The sequence below is a fragment of the Falco cherrug genome, unplaced genomic scaffold (assembly GCF_023634085.1).
Source record: "Falco cherrug isolate bFalChe1 unplaced genomic scaffold, bFalChe1.pri scaffold_35, whole genome shotgun sequence".
NCBI classification, from domain to species: Eukaryota; Metazoa; Chordata; class Aves; order Falconiformes; family Falconidae; genus Falco; species Falco cherrug.
In genome coordinates, this window is record NW_026599480.1 from 1174354 (window position 1) to 1183972 (window position 9619).

The 9619-nt window shown below is 51.6% G+C and overlaps 2 long non-coding RNA genes across 2 annotated transcripts; both read right to left on the reverse strand.

Annotated features, from left to right (window-relative positions):
- Positions 1-1158: 1158 nt before the first annotated feature.
- LOC129735111 (uncharacterized) lies at positions 1159-5895 on the reverse strand. The gene is made up of 3 exons (XR_008730564.1): positions 5759-5895; positions 4310-4507; positions 1159-1682 (listed from the first exon to the last, which is right to left on the reverse strand). It is a non-coding gene; the product is annotated as an uncharacterized LOC129735111 (long non-coding RNA).
- A 1001-nt stretch (positions 5896-6896) lies between these two features.
- Positions 6897-8922, reverse strand: LOC129735124 (uncharacterized). Its single transcript, XR_008730578.1, has 3 exons — positions 8789-8922; positions 8469-8613; positions 6897-7481 (listed from the first exon to the last, which is right to left on the reverse strand). It is a non-coding gene; the product is annotated as an uncharacterized LOC129735124 (long non-coding RNA).
- Between the last annotated feature and the right edge of the window lie 697 nt (positions 8923-9619).

The following is a 9619-nucleotide window of genomic DNA, read 5'->3' on the forward strand; positions in this document are numbered from 1 at the left end:
TTGAGAACACCAGGCACCCAGATAGTGCTGAAGGATGCTTTGTACATAGCGGACCCTCGGAGAGAAGCAGACATGTCCAGTTTTATGCCCTGGGGAAGTGCCCTGACACTGTCCTGCCCCTCGGGTGGCGTAGGATAATTAAAATACAGGAACTTATTAGTAAGCATGGGCTAATTCCTGGCCCACTGTGATGCTAACAGTAGCCCACAAATCTCTCAACTAGTTTTGCTCAGCCTGTATTTATGACAGTTACATTGCTCTATGTTGTGGGGGAAAGCAGGTGACACAGCTTGCCCCCTTGATGCACAGGGCTGTGTTTCAAAGGACTACAACAAGCCCAGAAGAGCACAGCATAGAACAGCTTATACGTAATTGAGTATCACATCACAAAACATACTGCATGCATCTATCCATGAAAATGGGGTTTATGTAGGCACATGCAAAATGGGTCTCCTGCTCAAAACCCAGCAAATCCTGATTTTAAAAAATCATATACTGAAATGTAAGACGACATACCTTTGGGTTTGTTGCTAAATCCCCATGTCGATGTAATTCCTTCACTGCCATCTGAAATCGTTCAGCTTAAGGCACTTTCCACGCCAAGCAAAGAAAGCTCAACTCAGAAGGGAAAGATCCTTCTTGATGGGACGCATCATCTGTGACAACCGGACACCTTCCCGCCCACTGAAACATAGCAGCAGAGTTAAAAGCAGCTTTTAAATTCCAAGTGGAGAGGTGCAAAGTCTGAAAACTACAGGACATTCTCTTCCTAGCACAAAATAATCAACTTTTTCCCACTTCTCTGCAAACCCCAACCCCGGTGTTTTGTGTTTTTCACACTGCAGCACAGAAAGCCAGTACCCACAGCTGCACAAGGACTTCCAGTGCCAGTGTGCAAAGCATCGAGGAGTCTGGGCTCAGTCTTGGCAGTACAGGAGCGATCCACCTCAAACGCACTGCACAGTCTGCACCTGGGGGTATCACAGGTCAATAGTTAATCACTGCTTTTCCTCCCAGTAACAATAACGAGAGAAAAAAAGAAAATCTCCTTACATCCATGGCTCTTCTTTACAGGCTAGAGGTTTATGGAAGTGATGACCCATTTCACCCAACATTCAAGACACCTTCTGAACAATTTTCAGAACTCTCCCAAAACCCCCAGATCTTACACAACAATCAGTCCAAAGAAAGTACAGAGGTCTCTGCGCTACTGGACACATGCAGGAACACTTGTGTTTACTGGACACCTTTGTAAAGGGAAAAGGCATTACACCAGCGTACCAGATCCTTGCCCAAAAGACTTTTCAAACCACCTGTTTGTTGACGCAGTCACTGCACTTCAACCCTTCCACCCACGACAACATCCTCTCAGGGGGCAGACTTGCCTGCTCTTGATCACAGAATCAGTCAGCAGAGCTCATATTGAACCAAGCTAAAAACTGGGCCCAGCCTCTACGTTCACGGTTGGGATACACGGCTCCTATCACAGGGCTCACATGGCAGTCCCACCTGGCTTACGTATCTGAAGTTGCATTTCCCACGGGTCAAATATTCCTCTTCACATCTGCCTTGAAACTGAGGGCTCATGGTCAGCGAGAGAAGGGAGTTCCTTGCCTCCTGTGCAGTCAGGTCACGTTCCCCTGCTAAAGGCAGCCTGCTCAGGCCTCCCATTTGTGTACAATCTGTTAAAAGAGTAAAATCAAGTCTGAAGGTTATTCATTTGCTTCCTTAAACATTCTACCATTTGCAGCATTCGGCCCCCAGAAGATGACTTCTGACATAGCAACTTCAACCAAGCAACTGGCAGTTCAACAGAATCACCAACAGCCAGGTCTGTACCCTTGGGGAGACACTTTCAAAGCTCTTTGGAGGATCGCACTGGATCTGTGTGCTTTAGACCCCACTGCGTGGATTTACTGTTTTACTGGCAAAGGTTTTATGTACCACACGTGAACATCTTCAAAACACCTGCTGTAATGGTCTCATGCGTAAACAGACACAATGATCCTCTAATATCACACACGAAGAACTCAATGGATGCTCCTACCAAGGCAGTGGTTCCCTTCTGTAGCCACTGAACAAGCAAAAGGATGGATCAGAACGACATTATCAAGCTCTGAAGCAAAATTTCTGTCCTCCTTTAGCTGTAATTTAGAGCTTCATTGAGTGCTGAAGAGTGTCAGCCTGACAGCTCTGAAGCAGGAAGCGCTTGATCCTCTGTGCCAGAACCGCACCGGCACTGGCCACACAAGCTGCCTGCGTACTCGCAGGGTCAGGGTCAGGGTCCGGGTCCGGGTCAGGGTCTGTACTGCCCTGCCACCGCAACACAGAAGTGAGGAAAGTGAAATGGAGATAGAAGTGTTCATTTTCCACGTAGTTGATGCTGGCAGCTTCTTGCCTCCAGCATTCCTGCACCTCAGGAGCCTGGGAAATGACAACAAATGAGAAAGTTCCTAAAAATAATTTGCCTAACACACCACAGTGTAGCACTTCCATATGCCCACACCACACTTCTGGCTCCCAGCTGCTCTCCTGTGCTTCCCTTTAGCTACCTGGGAGGCACCTTTTCCATCTCCTCAGATCTCAGAACACCCAACTCATGGCTCTAACATTCTTCCCCTTCCTCTCAACATCTTCCTGGTGGTCTCCGCTTTCTGCCCTCCAGATTAGGGCCTTATCATAACAGGACAAGGATAGCACTGGGGGTTTTTTCTGTAAGGAAGCCAAATACTTAAAACTCTTAATTAAAATATAAATTTTAAAGAGGAAGGGAAAAGCCAAAATGACAGCCAAGTGGAAGTTTCATTTGGTGCTCAAACCACCTGAACGCTTCTGCTGCAGCTGCAGCCGAGAGCTGGCCCTTAGATGCCTGATCAGGATAAAGCCCCAAATCCTGCCACTAAGGTTTCAAATGACAAAATAACATCATCTAAGGGAAGGCAAAATGGATAAACACAAACATCGCCGTATGTTTACAGGGCCTTCACAGCACAGTGGTTCTCTGATGGCACCCAGAACTTAGCAGTATGAAGAATTACAAAGGTCAAGTGCTCTCTATAAGCGATGCACCCTTAAATCAACACTAGTGACAAAAGAGCCAAGCACTTGACTTGCAGAACGGCAGACGATTCCTGACTTTCTCCACAGCTTCTACTACTGATGAAGCTTACAACCACCTCACCATTTGGGAACAACATCCATTGCTAGTGTTGCTCTGGTTGGAAACCCAGCAGGCTGGCACGTTCCTTCCTTCAGAGCCAGAAGGAATTTGTCGTTACAGGAATTCTCATGCCACTGAACTGGCAGCAAGGTACACAAGCCTCTTAATCCCTTTTTATACTTCTGCGCTTGTGCCATATAACCATTCTCCACTCTCCATCTCACCACCTCTCCAAGCAGAAAAGTCCCATCTGCCACACACTTGTCACAAACTACGTAGGATATGACACAGGTTTCAAATACACCGGAAAGTATCAAATCAGACACTTTAAAACATAAAAGAAAACTAAAAAAAGGTGGCAGTGGGAAATTATTTTCTACCTTGACTGTTAGGTTCACAAGCTGCTAGTAGTTAACATTAATGGCGCACTATTTCAAGGTCGCTGCTAGTAGTTAACATTAATGGCGCACTATTTCAAGGTCGTGATGGCAACCTGCAATGTGTGGGTATCAGCGAGAGAACTGCTGCCTTGCACCAGTTCAGGTGCTCCACCTATACCTTGTCACAGATTTGAATTTTTTGTTTGCTTGTTTTAAATGCTTATCAGGGTAGGATTTGCCTACCAAGACCAGATTTTAAGTGAAGTTACATTAAGCTGCTCTTGCTTTAAGTACAGCAAGATAGCTCCACTGCTACATTCAGCCACAAGAACGTAAACGCCTCCAGCTTCATAGACACCCATACATTATTTTTGTAAGGAACAAATGACTAAACATGGAACAACACTATGGAAAAAGCAAAAGAATGCACACAATCAGCATTTCCCTATTTGGACCAAAACCCAAACATCTCTAACAGCAGATAAGTCTGAATTAAAAATCAACCACATCCAGATCCCAAACGGGGTAGGGGTTATTGTATGCCACAGACCTGGACTTGACTGTTGAAGGAAATCACGCGCTACGGAAAATTTGAGGTGGTTCTGCGGAAGGTTAACTACAGCCTTGGCAACTTCCTTGGGACATGAAAGGTACGTGCGCTACAGTACCACCCGCAATAAAGGAAACCAGTCTCGCAGTTTGAGTTCAATACCACATCCGCAAACCAAATGAGGCTGCTACGTTTGAGGAACACTGATGGAAACCTCACCTGCCATCCCAAAGTTATGCTACGGCATTTCTTCCCTTTTTGCCACTTTCCTCAGCCTTGGTACATCTTTTGCAGAATCTGAAGCAAGGGCCCATAGCTTCTTCCTGTTTCTAACAGTGAATGTCTGGGTTTCACACGTTGGTTTCTTGTGCGGCGCCAATAAGACCCAACACTCGCCTTCAGAAATGCATCCGTACACTAGGCAAGAAAAGGAAAATTACCAGTCACGACATTGTACTGCCCACAGGGCAACAGAGTGCCCCACTCGTAAGAGGATTTAAGGCCGTAAATAACCCTCAAATATCTTCATGAACAAGCACAGTTTAATCATGTGCTTTTAATCTGACTACCGACACAATCTAACAAGAAGACACATTAAGGGAAGCAGAGCTGTAGTTAAAAAAGTGGGGCTTCTCTTTCCTCTCCTGAGGGTTTACCATCCAGAGCTGGCTGAAGTTCTGAACCTGCAAACCGCTCCCCCATGCTTGTATGCTCGCTCTGGGAAACAAAGACGGCTGTTTGAATTCTTTTGCAGGTACAATCTTTCTTTACTTTTGAGTTGGAATGAAATGAAAAGCTGCCATCAGTCCCACTTACGGCACAGAGACACCCCTATGTTCCACGCACACGCCTGCCCAGAAACGCATGCAGAGGGAAGCCATCCCTTGGGTATCAAACACAGAAACAGCACTGAAAACCTTGACTTCTGAGAGTCCCTGCAGCGTTCTCCCAGGCCAATACACAGCATGCTTGTGGCAGGATCACCACTGCGTGTGCGTCACTTGCTTTCATTTCCATCTTCATCTCTAACCTGGCACTTACCTCCAGAATGCAGCATGCATAAAAGCAATTCCGTTTACTATAAGCACAGCACCGTGTGAACCTTCTGCATGAAGCCCGGTATTTAAAGGAATTGCTATAAAGAATAAAAATCTGCCGGCACCACTGACACACAGACACGCTGTGTTTTCTGAAGAGGGCCGATACATGAAACCTGCAAACTAAGGACTGCGACAGCTCGCTCCTTGCCCCTCTTCTTTTGCCCTCAGGCTGGTGCAGGAGCTCCTTTCACCAGAGCAGGCACACCACAGACACAGCCTCACCGAGGGGAAGGGTGGGGAGGGGATAAGGGCAGAGGGGGAAAGGAAAGACCCACAGAAGCAGCTTTGCTGCCCACTGCCAAAGTCACAAGCCGCTCACGGATCCTGTCCCCTCGCCCTGCCTCTGCTGGTCTGTGCCTCCGTCCCCCTTCCCGCCCCTCCGCTCCTCTCCCTAGCCCTCTCTCCTGCTGCTGATCCTGCATCCCTTGCGGCACCCCCCTGCCCCTCTGTCTCTGTCCCGCTGCATCCCTCTGCCCGCTCCTCGTCAGTCCCTGTCCTTTCTCCATCCCTGCCCAGCCCCCCCCCGCTCTCCCTGCCCCTCTCCAGCCACCCCTCCGCCTTGACCCACCTCTCCCTGCCGCTCAGTGCCTCCCTTCCCCTCGTCTCTGCCCACGGGGGCTCCGGGGCCGGGGCCTGTGCTCGGGCAGTCCCGGGAAGGGGCCATGGCGCCTACAGGGCCCGGGCTGGGGGCTGGTGTCCTCCCAGGGCCTGACTGCTGGGCAGGGATGTCCCATGGCCTGCTGGGAGAAGGCGTGCCCCGGGGCATGATGGGAGCTGTAGGCCCGGGGCCACCCCATGGCCAGGTTGTTCCCGGGGCATGCTGGGAGCTGTAGGCCCGGGGCCGCCCCATGGCCAGGTTGTTCCCGGGGCATGCTGGGAGCTGTAGGCCTGGCACCACCCCATGGCCAGGCTGTTCCCGGGGCATGCTGGGAGCTGCCACTGCCCACCCTCAGCCTCCTGGCAGCCATGTTGGGCTGGGCAGGCACAGCCTGTGCTGGGGCTGTGGCCCGGCTGAGGGGACCTGTGGCCGGCCGTGGGGTGAGGGATGCCCCTTGGGCTGGCACAGGGGTGTCTGCTGCCTGCTGGCTGCCCGGGGGTTCTGTGGGGAGGTTCCAGCCCCCCGCTGTGCCAGGCCCCGGGGCAGCTGGAGTCAGGGTTGGCCGGGGCAGCCCTGGGGGGGAGCTGAGAGCTAAGGAGGGAAAGAGGCGCCGGCAGGTGCCCCGGGCACGGGCACCGGGCACCCCGACTTGCAGAGCCCCCTGGAGCCGCCCCAGCGTCTGTAGGTCCTGCAGGAATAGGGCTAGCGTGTTTTTCTGCTGACTCTGACAGGGCTCTGGCTACACCTGTCCTGCTGAGGGACTGGGAACATGCAGCTGCCTGGGAGAGTCACCAGCCAGAGTATGAGTGCTCAAGCCTTGTTTCCCTTGCTGGAAAACACTTCATTTTTAAATACAGCCTCTCAGCGGCGAGATCCAGGCAGTCGGGATTGCTTCCTGTAGGGAGCAGCCTGGTGACTGGAGGCTGCTGCCTTCAGTGGCAGAGCTGGACGCTTCTCCTTGCTGACAGGATTAAGTTATAAAGAATCACTCGGAGAGGCTGCAGCTAAAGCAGTGCACTCAGCCAGAGCCAAAATGCTCCATGGCACCACCCATACACAGCTCCACCAGAGAAGGTGCCAGGAAGGACTTCTGTTTGTGGTTCTCACTTCAAGTTGTTTACAGGCCTGGCTGTAGGCGATGGATACGCAGCCTCCCAGCGGGGTGCCAGGGCTGACGGGCTGGGAGACGGCATGGGTAGGTGATGGCTTTATACTTGGAGAGCTGCCCGCTCAAAGCCCAAATGTGAGCGAGGGCTCTCTTGCAGATGGGGGAGTATAGACCCTCTTCACAACTTCCTCACATGCTCTCACCCATAATTTCAATACAATGGGTGTGGGGAGCATGTCTGACTGGCCTGTCAGAAACCCCATGCCTCAGCCCAGACTACAGCCCACAACTTGCAAGTTCCTGCTTTTGTTGTTGTTAAGACCGAGGCAATTGTGCTACTGCTCTGTGTTTATTTTTGTGCTGTTCTTCAGCAATACATGGTTGACCACTGAAGCCTGGTGGCTGTGCTGAACTGGTAGGGGGCCAGTTCCCTGGTACTCTGTGGCAGATGGTCCAGTTTTCCAGGCATGGATGATGGGTGCTGGTGCCGGGTCTGGCTCTCAGTACATGCTGGGATGTGCAGGACGGCTGTCTGAGCGCAAGGGTCAGCTGCTGCTGTTGGCCTGTTTTCTCGCAGCGAGGCGCCTGTGGAGAGAGGAGGCTGCTGAGACCCTACGGCAGCTGTGGTGCTGTATGGGGGTTAGGGTGGGGGCAGTACCCGGTGCACTGTGGGGTGCACATGGGAGCTGTGGGCACAGAGAGCTCTCTTCAAAAAGTGGGCTCCTTGCACCTGTCGGCTGGGGCTCTGCTCGCCTGCCCATGGCTTGTCTCCTCTCGGCCCTGACCATCCTGACCTGCCTGCTCTGCCCACGCTGGAAAGGAGACCTGACTCCAGCAGACTGAGGGGAGCAAAGCTGGGCACGGCACTGCAGGGCTAGGAGAGCCTCCTGTTCTCTCTCTCAGCATGCTTGTGGAGTCCAGCACTCAGCTCCCCTGTCCATCCCTGACCAGACAAGGGGACAGCCTCGGCTCTCTGTTCGGTGGGGTGCTCTGAAGAGAGGATGCTCTCTGCAGAATACGTATCCAGAGCCCTGCGCAGGCAAAACCCCTGCCCGTGCTGACAACACGCACACTGGCAGTGCTGGAAAGCACATGGGACAGATTGACTCTCTTTCTCAAAGAAAACTTGACAGCTTCCTCACCAATCCCAGTTGCTTGGACATCTTGGCTGAGGTGAACACCTGGGATTTAAGGCATCACCTAGCAGGGTGATTTCTTCTCCTAGGCTCACTGGTAGGGAGAGAGATGCCGCTCTGGCATTTCTCCCTTTCTGGGGCAGCCTCATCCCTCGTTGTTTTGACTTTCTGACCTTGCTCTGCCCATATCTGTCACCTGGTCTGCTCTTGTCGAGGCAGGGTTGCTTCTAGCAAACACTTGCTTAGCAAGTTAGCAAGGTAACACGTAGCTAACCCAAGAATTGAGAGGCCCGGTCAAACACCTCACCGCAGAATTCTCAGCGGACTTTGGCCAGTAACTAACTCGGCATTCCAGAAGACCCTACCACGAAATGCTTCATGGCTTAAAGCAGCCAGCTAATATGGAAGTTTGGGGAAAAAAACCCCAACAACTCACCGTCTCCTCTTCCTCCACACAACGATGACACAACACAACACCATCCCATATAGGACGGAGCCCAAAACTGCCACAGCACCTTCAATGCAGTACTTCCGGAAACTTTTATGATCCTCAGCATCTGAGCTGCTCTGGCCTTCTACTCCTGTCGAAAAAATCTGCACGTTAGTGAGTCCTGCACAGTCACGGCAATCTCACAGGAGGTTAGAAATGTCCAAAAAATGATCAATCCCTTTCTGCTTGTGGAGGCTACGGCTTCTCCACACATGCCTCTGCCCTCAGCTTCCCAACTTCTCTGGTTCAGAGGGACGTATACCCACCTGGTGCTGCTTTATACAGCTCTTTTATGAATTCATCTAGGTCTGGCGATGACACGTGGGGAGGCTTCTCTGCATTGTCCGCAGGTTTTCTTCCTTGAGGCACGTGAAAGAAAGTATCAAGTTAAAGCTCTCACTAATAAGATACTTAGCAGGAGTGCTTCGTCTGTGAACTCAGCCAGGACTGACGATGCGCCCCTGGCATACCAGGTGAGCTCCAGCACAGGATCCAGACCAGGAGCTGGAGCCACAGCTGCAACCAAACACCCATGAGAAGTTTGTGACATGCACTGTGACAGACGCTGGCACAACGGAAGAGCAGAACCTTTGAGGGGATCATGTCATGACATGGCACACGCAATGACAAAGGTCTATACTCCCACACCTTCAAGGGACGCCTCGCTCACATTTGGGCTTGGAGCGGGCAGCTCTCCAAGTAAGAAGCCATCACGTACCCATGCCGTCTCCCAGCCCGTCAGCCCTGGCAACCCGCTGGGAAGCTGCATATCCATCGCCTGCAGCCAGGCCTGTAAACAAACAGAACAGAGAAGCTCCCCTGAAATCACACACCTCCGCCCCAAAGTCACCCGCCTCCCAGGTACTGCCACACCTCACAGGGCACGCAATACCAATAGTGACTACAATGGGTAGGGCTGGAGTCACTCAGGCTCCACCTGAGTGTCAAGAAAACGCACTGGTCTGGGACCAAAATAAGCCCAAAAGGGGGAAGTTGTTGTCTCAACTCCCAAATTACTACACTCTGGTTTAGAGGGTAACTACACGTAAAACAAATCTGTGCACAAAGTTCCGGTCAAGCTGACCCACTCTCTGAAG